Genomic DNA, 14,954 nt, shown 5'->3' with positions numbered 1-14,954 from the left:
TTAACGTAGCATCCCCAAAATGCCACCGTCACTGGATTCTCATGTAGGACAGCACCAGCAGTGAACGTTGTGCACAGAGAGCAAAACCTGGCTCTGTTATTCTGTTACAAAAGCAAATATTTGGCAGAAGAAGATCCTTCCACAAAGCAACTACAGGACCTCTCTGCGAATAAATATGGATGAATTGGGTCTTGAGCTCTTGACAGAGGTGCTGGGTGATGGGAGCAGGTAGCAAGCTCCTGATTTGATACAGCCAAGAGAAGCTGGTGGGGAGAATTGCTGTCATTTGCTCTTATGGTTGCAATCTGGAGCAAGGTATAAGGGCTCAAAGAGACAGGAGTATAGAAATGTTGAGGTTTTATGAAGACATTAAAAATGTGGCCTTTCCTAATGTCCAGAGAACTGGAATGCTGTTGTGGTTTTGGGGGTTTTTTGGTTGTTTGGTTGGTTGGTTGTATTTTTTTCACTGAACAGATAGAAAATGTAGAGGAAGTACAGAAGTAACTTTTTGGTTTTTTTCCTTAGAACATGATGGAGCTTTGCTAAGGGTAATGTAATAGATTGTTCTTGTGATTTGGGCTGTAAGGGTGTAATTTCAGAAAGCTTCTCTGCAGGAGTAACTTGTGATGCTGATAGAAATCCTCTCTGAAATCTAAACCAAGTGGTCAACAGATTGAGAAAACAAATCAAATAAAACAATAGCTGCATGAAAGCCAGAGTTGCAAAGAAAAAAAACGAAAGAAGCAATGCTAATGCTTTGGTCAAATGGTCATTTTCCTTTGCATTTAGTCAAACTGCATTTTCTGTTCATTTACCAAAAGACTTGGCCAGAAGAACATGAATTTGACCGAACATCTGAAGTTTCTTCTTGAGTCAAGCAATTAAAGGATGAATATACTGGACTAAATTCCTTCTTAGTGTAACCCCACAAGAACTAATAAATTTTTACAATGAGTTATTTTTGTCCATTTGCATTATTGCATATGTACTCACATGCAGATGAGAAGGGAGTCCTTCAACCGATAGCTTCAAATAACTGTTTGGTTTCACAGGTGTATGAACTGGAGTATCTGAACCTGAAACACCATTGGTTTTCCTCAGAGTGTGCTTCTGGTTTTTTATTCTGCACAGGTTTTACAGTGATTTTTTTTTATTTTCACATGGGAGTGGGTTTTTTGTTTTCTTGTGTTATTTTTTTAACTTTTAAAGCCCTGAACAGTGACATGATAAATCATGGATGGGAAGTGGTGGAGTCACCATCCCTGGAGGTGTTCAAGACACGTGTAGATGTGGTGCTTAGGGACACGGTTTAGTGAGTTAGGGGGTGTTGGGTTGACGGTTGGACTTGATGATCCTTGAGGTCTTTTCCAACCGTAACGATTCTGTGATTCTATGATTCTATTCTATGATTCTGTGATAAATCATCTATGACCATGGGAAGAATGGGGATGAATGTTCTTTTACACAGCTGAGGATTTACAGTGCTATTGTTTGCTTCCAGTGTGGCTACAGTTACATGGTCTCACTCCTGATTCTGAACTTGGTCACGGGAGGTCTGGGAACACACTGAATTAACACTGAGATTGGTTTCGGTAGTTTTCATGAAGCTCCTGTGTGGTGGGACAGTCAGATGCTGTGTCTTAGCCGAGAGCTGAGAACCAGCTGCTGGACAGCGGTCGAAGCTCCCGTATTTCCTTGGGAAGCTGAGGTACCGGCACAAGCAGTATGATGCTCCATGGGAAGGACCCATAACCGCCAACCTGGGCATTCACATGTACCCAAAATGGAATTGGTGCTCAGCCATGGGACACATTCCCAGAGCTTCATTCAGTTGGTCACAACTGGTGCTGTTGGAAAAGTCCTAGAGTATCGCAGCTGACCTCCAGCTGCCTCTCTACAGCACAGAAACCTCCCTTAGGAGCTGTATCGTGTCTCCCAGTCGTGTAGATATCTGAAATACTCTGGGCACCTCAAATAGCATGAAATGCATATATTTAGGTAGCTGGTTTTAGGCACACCCTGATGTCTCGTGGCTGTAATGGAAGATGAGATGTGAGGAAGAAATGTTTTCCTGTGAGGGTGGTGAGGCAGTGGCCCAGGGTGCCCAGAGAAGCTGTGGATGCCCCATCCCTGGAGGGGTTCAAGGCCAGGCTGGATGAGGCTTTGGGCAACCGGGGCTGGTGGGAAGTGGCCCTGCCCATGGCAGGGGGTGGGGCTCGATGATCTTGAAGGTCCTTTCCATCCCAAACCATTCTGTGATTCCATAACTCAGATACCTCGCTCACATGGGGACCTCAGCAGGTACAAGCCAGGTTGTGATGGATGCATACCTTCTGCAGAATAGGAGAAACAGTGAGTTGGTACTGGCCAGCAGAAGAGACAACAGTCTGCAGCTCACCAGCCTAACAGATACTGTGAAACTTTCATAAGCTTGCTCTGGGATGGTGTGGGAACAAACCAGCAAAAGCCTCAGCTGTAAAAAGTAGAGTTTTAAATTTGGTGTCACAGGAAAGAGAAGAGGTTTAGAAGCTGGCAGTTCCCTGGCCAGTGCAATGAGCTTTGGAGCATCAATCTGCACAGAAATGAAATGATGAGGGATGTATTTGTCAAGGCTGGAGGAAAGGCTACTTACAGGTTTGACAGTTCTGAGATTTTAATTGCATGAAGGAATTTGCAGCATTCAGCTGCGGTTTTGTGTAACGTGCTGTATGAGTTTAGAACATGCTTTGGCGGGGAGACAGTTTCTCACGTGCTTTCTGGCTGGGAAAAGTTAAATAGCTCTTTCAAAAAATTAGATTGTTGTTATTAAAGCAATACAATGGAGTTGATAAAAAAATAACACCTGCTTACTCCTCTTCAAATTATGTCTATTTCAGAGCTTTACGTATCAAATTATCTTTGCTTCACTCTGATGTGAATAGTAGCTACTTGATTCCTGATTGATGGTGGTAGTTCTCATGAAAATAAGCAAACCTGATCTGATAAGCTAAGCCATTATTTATTTTGTAATCACTCTTCTGTGCTACAGACATACCCTTTTTATGTTCATCCCTCGCCGAGAAAGCTGCATTCAGCTACGGATGAGGAGGCTTTGTGTGAATGGTTGCTAACTCTTTTCATGTTGCCTTAAACTGCAGAAAAATTGACTTCTTTCTCACTCCAAGAAAATTTGTTCACCTTGCAGCAGAAAGCTCAGAAATAAGACACAGTTTTGGCTGTGTTTCTTGATGATAGTGGCAACAAGATAAAACCTTTAATGGCATGAATTTAGGATACTGTAGTTGGCTTGTCTGAGTTTCTTAGAATAAATACGTCTGTGAGATAACTTGTCCTATTGTCAACATTGATGAACAACCCACTGGTGCTTTTTTTGTTGAATTTAGGCTGAAATGCACCTATTTGATGCATTTCTAAAGTTTTATGGTTCTCTGCTTTGTCTATTTCTTTCCACCTCTTGGATAAGGAATTCTGTTATAATAGACATGGTCAGGGCACTAGGGTTTTGTTTGCAGCCGTAACATGTAACTTCAGAGTTTGTGCAGTATCATAGTTACTGTTCATCTCACTTTTCTTTCTTAGTAAATTTTCCTGTGTTGCTGTGCTGTAGAATTTCGTCTTCTGTTGTGGGAGGAAAGATATTTTAGCGTCACCACCAGGATGAGTTTATATTAAAACAGTGAAATGTACAGGATATATGTGAGTGCCCCACCCCTGGAGGGGTTCAAGGCCAGGCTGGATGAGGCTTTGGGCAACCTGGGCTGGTGGGAGGTGTCCCTGCCCGTGGCAGGGGGTGGCACTGGATGATCTCTAAGGTCCTTTCCAACCCAAACCATTCTGTGATTCTATATATCCATATGAAAACACCAATGAGCATCCCTGGAAAGCACAGGAGGACTAAGGCCACCTCCCACAGGAGCGGTGCCACCATCCTATGCTGAGTGCAGCACGTTTCCAGTTCCATGTTATATCTGTTCCCCTGGGTGCAGCAACAGCACATGTTGCTTGCTTTTATCCATGCTGCACAAGGCAAGATTATTTTTTTTTTTAGCTTTTGATTCTGCATATATACTGTTCACTTGATCAAAGGCCAGGCGTTTCACTTAGCCCTTTGACTGTTGCAAATATAGCTAATCATGCATTTGCAGTTGGAGCTATGAACGACATTATGAAACCATACTTTCTATTTTACAATCATTTTTTCATCTGGGAGGTCGCGGAGTTCAGCAAAGAAACCATTTGCTTTATTGTACTGGGAATGTGAAGCCAGCGCTTCAAGCTAACGCTTACATTGGACGTTTAAACTAATATTAGAAATCACCCTACAATAACTAATGTAAATAGCAAATAGAATTGACTCCAAGAATGGTTTGTAAATGAAACATTTCCTGCTTTCTATTGCTTGCCCTGTTCATCTTGCCAGTAATGTAAAAACATCCTGAATTTGTCTCAACAAGTTTCCATGTACTTAGGCAGATGAATTTTCAATGTGCAGGGCAGATCTCCACGCTGATCCGGAAGATGAAGATTTAAAGGGCTAAGCTGACTTGCCTACAAGAGTCATTTTCCCCACTCTTCAAATTTTCCGTGTTCTTCCTCACCCCTATGTTTCTGAAAAATCTTCATCTTCTATTTATCCTTGCAGATGAAGATAAATTTGTATTATTTCTAGTTGACCTTTATTGTATGTCATTTAGTCGCAGGGTCTAAGAGTAAATCCAACTACCCAGCAAATCAAGGCGGACGATATATATTCCCTCTTCCTGCTGCCTGAAGCATCCTGAGATACCTCCTACTGCAGGACCATGGAGGCATGTGCTCTGCTGGGCAGCTGCAGAAAGTGTCCTCAAACACTGAGAAATCATCCTCAGGGATGCAGTGCTCCCAGTCCCCGGGACTTTCTGCCCTCTAGTTTTTGATCCTGACCTTTCTCCAAGCAACCAGCTTCCTATGGCTTCTTGAGGTTGATATATTCCCATTCCAGCTGCTCCTTTCTCCTTTGGCTATTTTTAGGTGACTCAGTTAAACCACATCTTTTAAAAGCCATGGATCCACCATCTCTTCAGGAAAATAGTCACTATTATTCCATTATAATAATAATTATAACTATTTTTCACCAGGAAACGTGTGTAGTCAAATTTGCAGCTTTACACACCGATGTCCTCACATTAGTGACTTTCACCAAAATGATTTTTTTTAATTTACTTTTGAATTTTCTTGAAGTTTTTTGCCTTTTAAAATCAGCTTTGGGTTTTCTTTTAAAACGCGGATCCCAGAACTGGATACACTAACCCCGAATGAATGAGTGATGTAAGGAAGGGTCCGATTGCCTTCCTGGGCACATCGCTATTCATACACATGTGTTTTTGGAGATCAGGCCTTCTTTGTACCTACATGTAAAATTTTGGAGTTGACCTTCCTAAAAGTAGAATTTGGGATTAAACTGTGTTCCAGGGATCTCAGCTGGGCGGTGTGAGTGCCCCAACTTTATCGGCATTTACTCTTAACTCTGGCCTTCGTATGATCTTCCAGTTTTACCGTCACCAATTTAGGCCTTCTTTGTACCTACATGTAAAATTTTGGAGTTGACCTTCCTAAAAGTAGAATTTGGGATTAAACTGTGTTCCAGGGATCTCAGCTGGGCGGTGTGAGTGCCCCAACTTTATCGGCATTTACTCTAACTCTGGCCTTCATATGATCTTCCAGTTTTACCGACACCAATTTTAGAATTCTTTCGAAGGCATGACAATGCTCTCTGTAACAATTCTGCTGAAAGTCCATCTTGATCCAGTTATCACTTGCTGTATTGATACCCTGCAGCACTTCTTTTTTTTTTATTAAAATAGTGATAAGGTGCTAAATCAAACATGAAATATTGACTATATGGGATGTGCAAAGTTTCCTTTGTCAGCAAAACTTGTGATCTCATCAAAGAAAGGTGTTGGGTTTGTATTCGACCTATTTTCTGCAAAAACATGTTGATTGACACTAATTATATTCCTTATCATATGAAAGTAGTTTCATTTTTTGTTTGTTTTTGTTTTTAACCAAGTACAAACTGGCACAGTGTTGCATGTGTTGTCTTACTTGTCCCTTTTGGAGTGCTGCAGGAAAGCGGTGCTCATTCCCTCTTTTAGAATATTCACTACTAACCATCCACTGATTGTATGAAAACCACATTTTTTCTGAAAACTTGAAAAATTCGACAACTTTGGGTTTGGTAGCCAATTCTTCGTGCTGAAGGACTCCAAACTGCAAACTTCAAGGCTCAGTTTTTGCATTCCTTAAAGAAAGTATCTCAGATTTTATTATTTTTTTAGTATGAAAAATACAATATTTTCCCCAGTAAGAACTCAGAAATGTCTAAACAGTTAACCTAGAAAATTTGGAAAATTAATTTCCTCCAGCAAATACAATTTGACGACAACTTTCAGCCCGAAAGGTAGTGTTGTGAAGCTTAAAACACTCCTGGAACTATTCTGAAAAACGAAGAGTTATAAAAGCACAATGAGGGATTGTCATATCCCTCCGCCTTCTCCACGTACACACACAAACGTGAGCTTTTAGCATCATCTCCCTCATTTTACTTTCTGTAATATTTATTATTTTTAACTCAATCAGCTAATTATATCTTGGATGTTTGTTTTTCACCCGACACTTCTTGCCATTAGATATACGTGGTTGCTGTTTTATGTGCCAACAACCACAGGAAATAAATTTCCCCATTATCCCATGATCTGTTATTATTCTAGGAAAAACCTTCAGTGAGAAATCAGGGGATGGAAGAGGGCTGGAGAAAAACCTGATTTCTTTCATTGCCCTCTAGTGGCCTCGCAGCAAGTCTGCAAAGGCACGAGGCGCAGGAGCTGCTTTGCCTTTCTCTTTGTGTGCAAACCAGCAGGTTTCTTGTCAGCTGAGCATCCTCAAGTTGTTTGTCCACCTTTGTGTAAACCACAGAGCACTGTTTTATATATCAGACAGAGCAGAATTATCCTACTGGAGTTTGAAAATTATGACAACGGGGGTTTGTGTGTTTTTTGTGTTTTGCTACGGAAAAGAGGAAGATGCGCGTTACCGGGCTGAACGTGATTTACCAAGTGAGTTTTGGGAGGGACACCCATGCGATGGCCCATCATTTAAATATATTCACTCTGGAGGAGCAGACAGCATTTTTAGGCATCGTTTTCTGCTGCCGTTGCTGTGTATAATTGTGAATTCATCACACGGTCCAGCTGAAGGAGGGCTTGGCAAAGGTTTCCTCCCATTTATTTGTAAATTATTGTTCCATCCTGGAGGGGAAATCTTCACCGGCATCCGCAGGGGCTGGGCGCTGGGTGTGGGCAGGTCCGCTTGCAGAGGTGTTGAGGGTTCTTGGTGTTGCATCTTGAACTTGCTGAGCGTCTTCAACCGCATTGATTCCCACAGGGATGATGAGAGCTCAGCACCTTTCAGAGTCACTCATCTTCACGCTCGATGCGTCACACTGGACAGAGACCACAGAAATCGATGGGGTTTGATTCTCATTTTGCAAATAGATAGAACATGACTTTCCTCCCCCCCTCCATTTCATTGCAAGATAATGTTTCAACAAATTTATCAGTAAGGTGATTTAGGCATAGTGAATTAGGTACGTACAAGGTGTAACAAGGGAAGGAAGCAGGGGGAATAATGCTTGTGTTGGGAAAAGAACATGATGTTAAGAATGGCCTTTTGTGAATTAAAAAAAAAAAACAAAACTTGAAGCAAAGATATTAATTTTGAACAGTAAGTTCAGAGAAAATCAAACACTGGTTGTTGCTATTTTTTACTTTGAATTAAAATGCACTGCATGACTGAATGATGGCTTGTTAGTCTTAAAAACTGAAAGACTTTTTGCCGTAAAGTGCCTGTCTAATATATGTTGACTTTATACAATGTCATATTTCTGTGCTATCCTGGAAAGAGAGAAAGGGAAAAAGCTTTACAGGGCATTTTTGAAATGACAGCACAGTTCTGGCTTGGATAGTTATTTTAGGTCAGGCATTAATTTAGCATCACGAGCAAATCACAGCTTTCCTTAGAGAGCGGAGCAGGGGCGACTGGAGCACCTGTGCAGAAGAGACGAAAGCACATTTCTTTGTACGTCCGTGTTTGCGGATGCGCGTTGAGAGCGTAGGAAAAAAAAATCTTGCAGCTTTGCACTTCAGAAATGACTCACTCCCTCTGGTGGGAACATTTAATTCTGACCGTGTGATGCTGCTTTCCCTCCTCCTCCTCTTGCATCCACCCCCCCCTCGCCACATCGCATTCATCTTGCTTCGTGTGACATCTGCTCCGGGTGTTGCGGAGCAGCGCTGCGGTTTCTATGGCAGCTGCCGGAGCCAGGGGACCTGCAGGCTGGGTGGGGAGAGGAGGAGGAAAAAGCCCAAAGTGTCTGGATTTGGGTGCACAGCGGCCATTCGCCCTGGCGGGCTGGGACACGTTCGGAGAGGGTGTCCCAAGGGTGGGTCGCTCCCATGGCCGGCAACTGCCGGAGCATCCCGAGCCAAGAGCGTTTGCTGTCCCCTCCAGCGTGAAGTGGCTGAGGGACAATAGTCAAGTGGAGGGTGTGAAGAACAGCAGATTGCGGGTTTGGGTGAACTTCACTCCAAGTCTTCTTTTGTCTTGTTTATGTCTCCAATTTTGCAGCAAATGGTTCTTGGCTTCTGCCTTTCAGCTGGTGAAAATGCAGATGCCAGACCTGAGATATTGTAATGAAGTGTCTATTTATAACAGTTTGTCATTAGAATTATCATGTGATTTTTTAAGCAAGAGAGGATAATGCCAGTTCACAATCTACACCTGTAGCTTTTTTCTGTTTTTTTTTGTTTTGTTTATTTTAAGCACCGTTCTTCTTTGATTTGTTCTGACTCTGAATTCATTAAGAGGCCTGAATTAGCACCCTGCCGCATCGTCTGTGGCTTCTTCGCTCCTCTGTCCCCCCAGGTACAAACACCAAGATTCTGAGCTGGCTCGTTTCGGCTACAGTCAGTTGAATAAAATACAGAGCCCACTTCTTCATTGTTTTAAAATTCTTTATGTAATGGAATCAGAATGGGATTTGTGTTTCTTGGTTGAAAACCCATGAAGATTGTCATTGAGGTTGCAACATCGTGGCTCGTGTGCCACCACTGACCGTGGGGCATCGCTGCTACGAACCATTGTACCGTTACAAAGATGGATGTATTTTAGAACAGTTTGTACATGGGAGACGAAGCCTGCAGGAGTTAGGATTCTCTAATAAAATGAATATTGATAGATGTGAGAAGAAAGGTTGTCAGAGTTTAATCTCATTCCTGGTTTTCATATCTGGTACAACGAAGGGCGTGTGTCACGTGCCAGTGGCTGGGGTGTGAGCTCATGGGTGGGACTGGACTTGGACACATCTTCAGAGAGACAGCTACTGGCTTGGTGGGGCGAAGTTAGTGTTGGAGGTACTTTTTTGTAGCGGAGGAACAAGTCCTTTTCATATCTGTGCTGCTTTTATTCCACTTCTTTGCAAAATCTTTTCTTTTTTGTTCCATTCTCTTTAATGCTTGGTATTTCACAAGCTAAGGCCAAATGTTTTGTCTTACGTGAACAACATTTTGTAGTTTCAGGCATGTACTTTGAATGGTTGTGTTATCTAGCTGTGGTTGTACCTTGCATCTTTTCCATTTTGTCAGTTATTCTCATTTAATCCTCTATAATCTTTCCTTGAGTCTTTATCACCGTGCCAGATCTCAGATCCCCTTCAGCCTGTTTTCAGTAGCTGTCAATGGCATGATACCTTCTCTAAAACTCAGTTGTAACCTGTTGTGTGTGGCTCGCTAGTGCTATTCTAAAATAATGCAAATTAGGCTTTATTAGAAAAAAAAAATCACGGAAAATTATGCCAAAAGAAGACCTTTTACCAGGCTCCTTAGGATCTGTGGTTATCTCCCCATTTGAAAATGTTCCCTGTTGCCTGTTCTTCCCTTTGTCTTGCTTCTGTTCCCGGCTGTTGTGTGGAGCCTCTTCCAGTTGCATGGAAATCCCATCCTAGTCCCCCTTTTTAAAGGACATTTCATTTCTAATTATTAATTTCTATTTATTATTAATAGTCCTCATAAGCTTTTTTTTTTTTTTTTTTGGTCTAAGAGCAGACAGCAGTGAGAGGCTTCATTGCTTTTTAAACTAAACAATGATCTGACTTGAATCCCTTGTGTTGCCTGTTGGGTAGCTAAATTCCACACTTGTCCTTCTAAAGGTAGCTGTAAAAAAAGAAATGAAATCTCTCTAAAAGCTGGTAGAATTTTCTGAGTCCTCCCTCTCACTTACAGACAGCATCCACCATAGACGTCACTTGGTTTCTCTCGAATGGCCAAGTGTCAAATGGCAAAGTATCCCATAACAGTGCTGTTCATTTCCATTAACTTCAACTGCAACGGGTTTCTTCAGGAGCTGAGATCATCCCACATTTTCCAGTACCTGGCCTGGAATGGTCATAGACCCTGTGGTCCACTTTAGAGAGGTGGAAAGAGAATTCTGCTCGTAGGAGAGGGGAAATGGCCCGAGCAGTCACTTGGAGGTGACTTTTCCTAAATGGTGCTGGAAAGAAACTGAATGTGATCGGTGAGGGTGTAGGATGATGGACAAAAATCCAAAGGCCGAGGGCTATGTGCGATTGTGCAGACACCTGATTTATTCAGTTTATGTGTTATATACTGTCATAAGCTCCTTGAGCCCAGCATGGTTTCATTTTACATGCCTGGCACCATGCTCATGTTCTCAACTTCCATTTGCTTTTTTGGCTACTTCTTCAGAATACATAGTTCATATTGCTGCTACTAGAATAATACATGCTAAAAAGTTCTTTCTTATCATTGTTAGAGTCCATGCTATCTTGGTTGTAGGTGGGGTGTAGTTATATTTACATTTTTGTAGGTTTATTTTGGGCTGTTTTATTGTCTTGAGATCAGTCAGTTTGTGACTTATGTGTCTATGTATTGATCAATGTTTAAAGAGAATATTAAAAATGGGATTAGCACGTAGCAATGATATATTAAATAGTGTAATTCATCATTCTGCAGAGGCCATCATTAATTTAATTTGTTTAATTAAAATAGCCCATTAAAATGCTGGTGATGGATTTAGTTACTGGCATAAAACCGCTGCTGGCTCCCTTTTTGTTAATGGGACATAATATTATACGAGGTCTCAACAACTTCAACATTTTGCTAATTGAGTCAGCAGTTCAATTTGAAATTAGTGTTGCTGGGAAGGGAAAACAAATCAAATATAGAACCCAGTTAGCATTTAAAACTTAAAACATGGGGTTTCCTTATTTTCTTTTTAGTGAATGTGAGCATGAGGTCAGGTTCTTATGTGAACATTAAAAAATGTCATCACCCGACCTGCTGTATATCTGACAATGCATCATGTTTATACCGACGGAAAGAAGCGAACAAAACCAAATGAAAAGATAATGAGGTAGAGCACCGAGGGGCTGTGAAATCTTACCCTCCAAAAGCTCTGCAATGTTTATTAATGCTGCTGGTTCGATATAAAAATGCAACCTGTGATAAAATGCCGCTTTTTCCCATTTCAACTTGTACTTTTGGAATTTGTCCATGGTAGAAATGTCAAAAATTAAATATTCCGTATCAGAGCATAAAAGCACAAAATACATCCATGCTGGTAAGCAGGTTTCATTTCCACCCTGGTTTTGAAATGTGCACAGAGTGGAGAAAGTCTAGTTTTACCCCTTGGGTGGAGTTACCGTTGTTGTGAACATCATCGCCCAACCTTCCCGCGTGCTTTCCTTCCACGTGGCTGCTCTGGTTCTGCCTTCTCCTGCAACATTCCCTCTTTTGGGCTGAGTTTGTGCTGCCTCAAACTAAAACCCCCAATCCCTTTTTTTCTGTACAGAAATACAGTCAGTGTGAGCCATCTTGAAGGACCTAAAACTTGAACGCGAGTGTCCAATGGTTTGGTAATTCCGTAGTAGATGCGAGGGTTAAAGTGTGGTTGTCTAAGTTAGCACCTGGTGCATTTTGAGATGCTTCAGGATATTTGAGTTGGTTGGATGGGGCTGTTCGATAGGTCAAAGGACCTGCAGGAGTCCTGCACGCTTCTGGAGGTCAAAGCAAAGTATTGGGGCAACTGAACCCAATCTCCAGTTTAATTGCAGATACCTCTGCTGTGGGTTTGTCCAGAACAGGGCCATGGAGTGAGCTACAATTGAGCAACTTGCTGGGGCTGTCTCCTTGGGCTCTTTAGCTCTCTGTTACAGCAATCCCCGTGAGAGATGTGAAGGTGACGGGGTGAAGGCCAGTTCCCAAGGGGCAGTTTCAGTGTGGCCAGAGCGCTGGGAGCAGGAGAGTTTGGCTGCTTGGCCGGGAGCCCGGCCGTCCCTCCTGGCCCGCGGGCTGCCTCGTGAATAAGGAATGAGGCAGCATGCTTTATTTTCCAGTATGAATGAAGCCGTTCCACATCCAGAACTACTTCTGTGAATGAGAAGGACTTTTATACCAGTGCCTTTGATCAGGGTGAAATCAAGGAATGCTTGTCTCTGCAGTTGTTTTAAATTGATGCACTTCACTTAGATGGGTTTTGCCCATTGAGAAAATTGCTGGAAATATTGAGCAAAGCCAGTGGCATAACCTTCTCTGGTGGTTGGAGATTTTCAGATGCTCCAAGCACTGAGAAGGGGTAGGACCTGGGGACACTTCTGGGTGACACTGTGAAACACCAGCGGTGTATAAGGGGTTAGATCTGGGATCTGTTGGCCAAGTTATTTGCTGTAGAGCTGGGGAATTGGAGCTCTAATGGTAACATGGAAAGCGTTCGTTCAGACTTGGTATTACGTACCGCTCTGGTCCCTCATCCAGGACAGATGCAGAGAAGTCTTACTGGGATGATCAGGGAATATGGAAGTATTAAATGAGAAAAGATGTGAGTTGTTATCTAGCAAAGAAACTGAGCAAAAAAAAATAAATTTCTTGAAATAGGAAAGGAGTAAATATCAGGGAGAGAGGAAAAAGCTGTTTGAGGTAAAGCACAATGTTAGCACAGATCCAGGTGGGTATCAGTTGGCTGTCTTTAGGTTTGGAAATGAGATGTTTTATAATCGTTAGAGCAGCTGGGTTCAGGACCAGCTGCCCAAACAGAACAGGGGAGGTAAAAAATCTGAGGGTTTCAGTGACAGTGCTTGCAAAGGTCGTGAAAGGATGTATGTGAGCTTCCAGCGGCAGAAAACGGAGTGTGATAACACTGGAGGAGGTCTGTCAGAGCTGCAGCCCTATCATGTCATAGTAGCAAAGTACTGCTGTTTTATGAACTGATGTATCCTCAGTTTCTCCCTATTTTAAAGGAGCTGGGGCTGCATGAAACCATTATACTGCATCCTGTGCCTTGTATCTCTTTCTGTGCCATAATTACACTGTAAGATGGATTCTCTTCGCTAATTGTGACTGATGAATCCATCCCTGTTTATATATATATATAAATGCATTCAGGTATCTTTATTTTTTTTTAATTTTTACCCTTTCCATGTGTCAGTTAAGTGCACAAAAGTAGATTTGATAAAAGATGAGGTAGAGGGACCCCTAAAATTTGGAGGAACATCTCATGCACATAAATTCATTTAGGTCCTTGTCAGCTTGTATGTGAACTTGGGCAATAAAGAAGAAGAATTTAATAAAAATGAGTGTGAAAATATTCTTGCAAATTAAACTTGCTCACCTAAAGAGAAAGCCCTGATTTTAAAGTTCAGGTGTTTTGGCTGTCAGACAGAAGTGACACTGTGTCCTGGTTAGCCAACCAGTCACCAACAAATGATAGATTTAGAATTTATTTCCACCAGTGACTTTTAGAGTGAATACAGATCTAAATGAATAGAATAAAAGGGCTGTATTCGTGGAGCACGCTGGCCAAACAGTCTGTGAGTGGATGCAAAAGGGTTTTTGCATCTTTTGAACAGATCCTCATTTCCACATTCAGGGTCTATTTTGCCAAAGACATCAACACTTGAAATAAACACGGGCTATTGGTGATCCATGGTGTCTCCTGCAGCACCAGAGGTTTCCCGTCAGTAACCATATTTAATTCGGATGCTCAGTGTATCTGAAAGCACTACTGAATATTGCAGCTTCTCCCTGATATGGAGAACTGAATTGCAAATGTGGTTTGCTTTTTTTTTTTTATTTATTTTATTTTTTTTTTAAACGACTAGGTTAATTATTGCTTTGATTACAGAGCTAGAATTGCCATCTGTCACAAGCTCTGTGGGATGACCAAGCTTGTTTTGGCTTAGTGTTTTCCTACATGTAATGTTTATTATTCCCAAAATAATAGAATGTGGGACAGATACTATCATCCTGGGACAACTCCTCATGTGATGACTTTACTCATCTCATCGCACCGTACTCCAGTGCAATTACATTTTCATGTGCCACTCTGTGAGGGTGGGAGCTCCATGATATTCTGCTGTGTGTAGCTTGGAGTTGTGACATGGATAGGGAAAAATAGTCCATCTGATCGACAGATCTCATCTGTTAATTAACATTATCTCCATTTAACGAGTGTCTAGCAGTTAGCCAGTACCTTGCTGGAAAGTTGAGAGCACTTGGGAAAATAGGATGTTACCGACAGATGAAAATATCCTCATTTTGGTAAGGATCCTCCTCAGATCTATCCCAAAACATCCCTCTTCTCCTTCGCGTTGGGAAGCGGTAAGATCAGCTCTCCTGGTGCTGGCTGCTGCTGGATTGTACAGAAAAAAAACCATAAGAGCAGCCGGTTTTGTTCGAGGCTTTGCAGAGAAAAGCGACTATTTAACTATCATCCTAAAGTGAAAATCCATCCAGGTGAGAAAACACAAATCTGTGGGAATAGCTCCAGATAAACAGGCAGCTGTGTTAGCCCCTTGTTCGAGTCTTAATCGAGCTTGGGCTCTAATTCTGGGAAAATACATCGCC

Source organism: Pterocles gutturalis, unplaced genomic scaffold, assembly GCF_000699245.1.
Source record: "Pterocles gutturalis isolate BGI_N339 unplaced genomic scaffold, ASM69924v1 scaffold9218, whole genome shotgun sequence".
NCBI lineage: Eukaryota > Metazoa > Chordata > Aves > Pterocliformes > Pteroclidae > Pterocles > Pterocles gutturalis.
The sequence above is the reverse complement of the archived record's forward strand: the minus strand, read 5'-3'. Positions refer to the sequence as shown.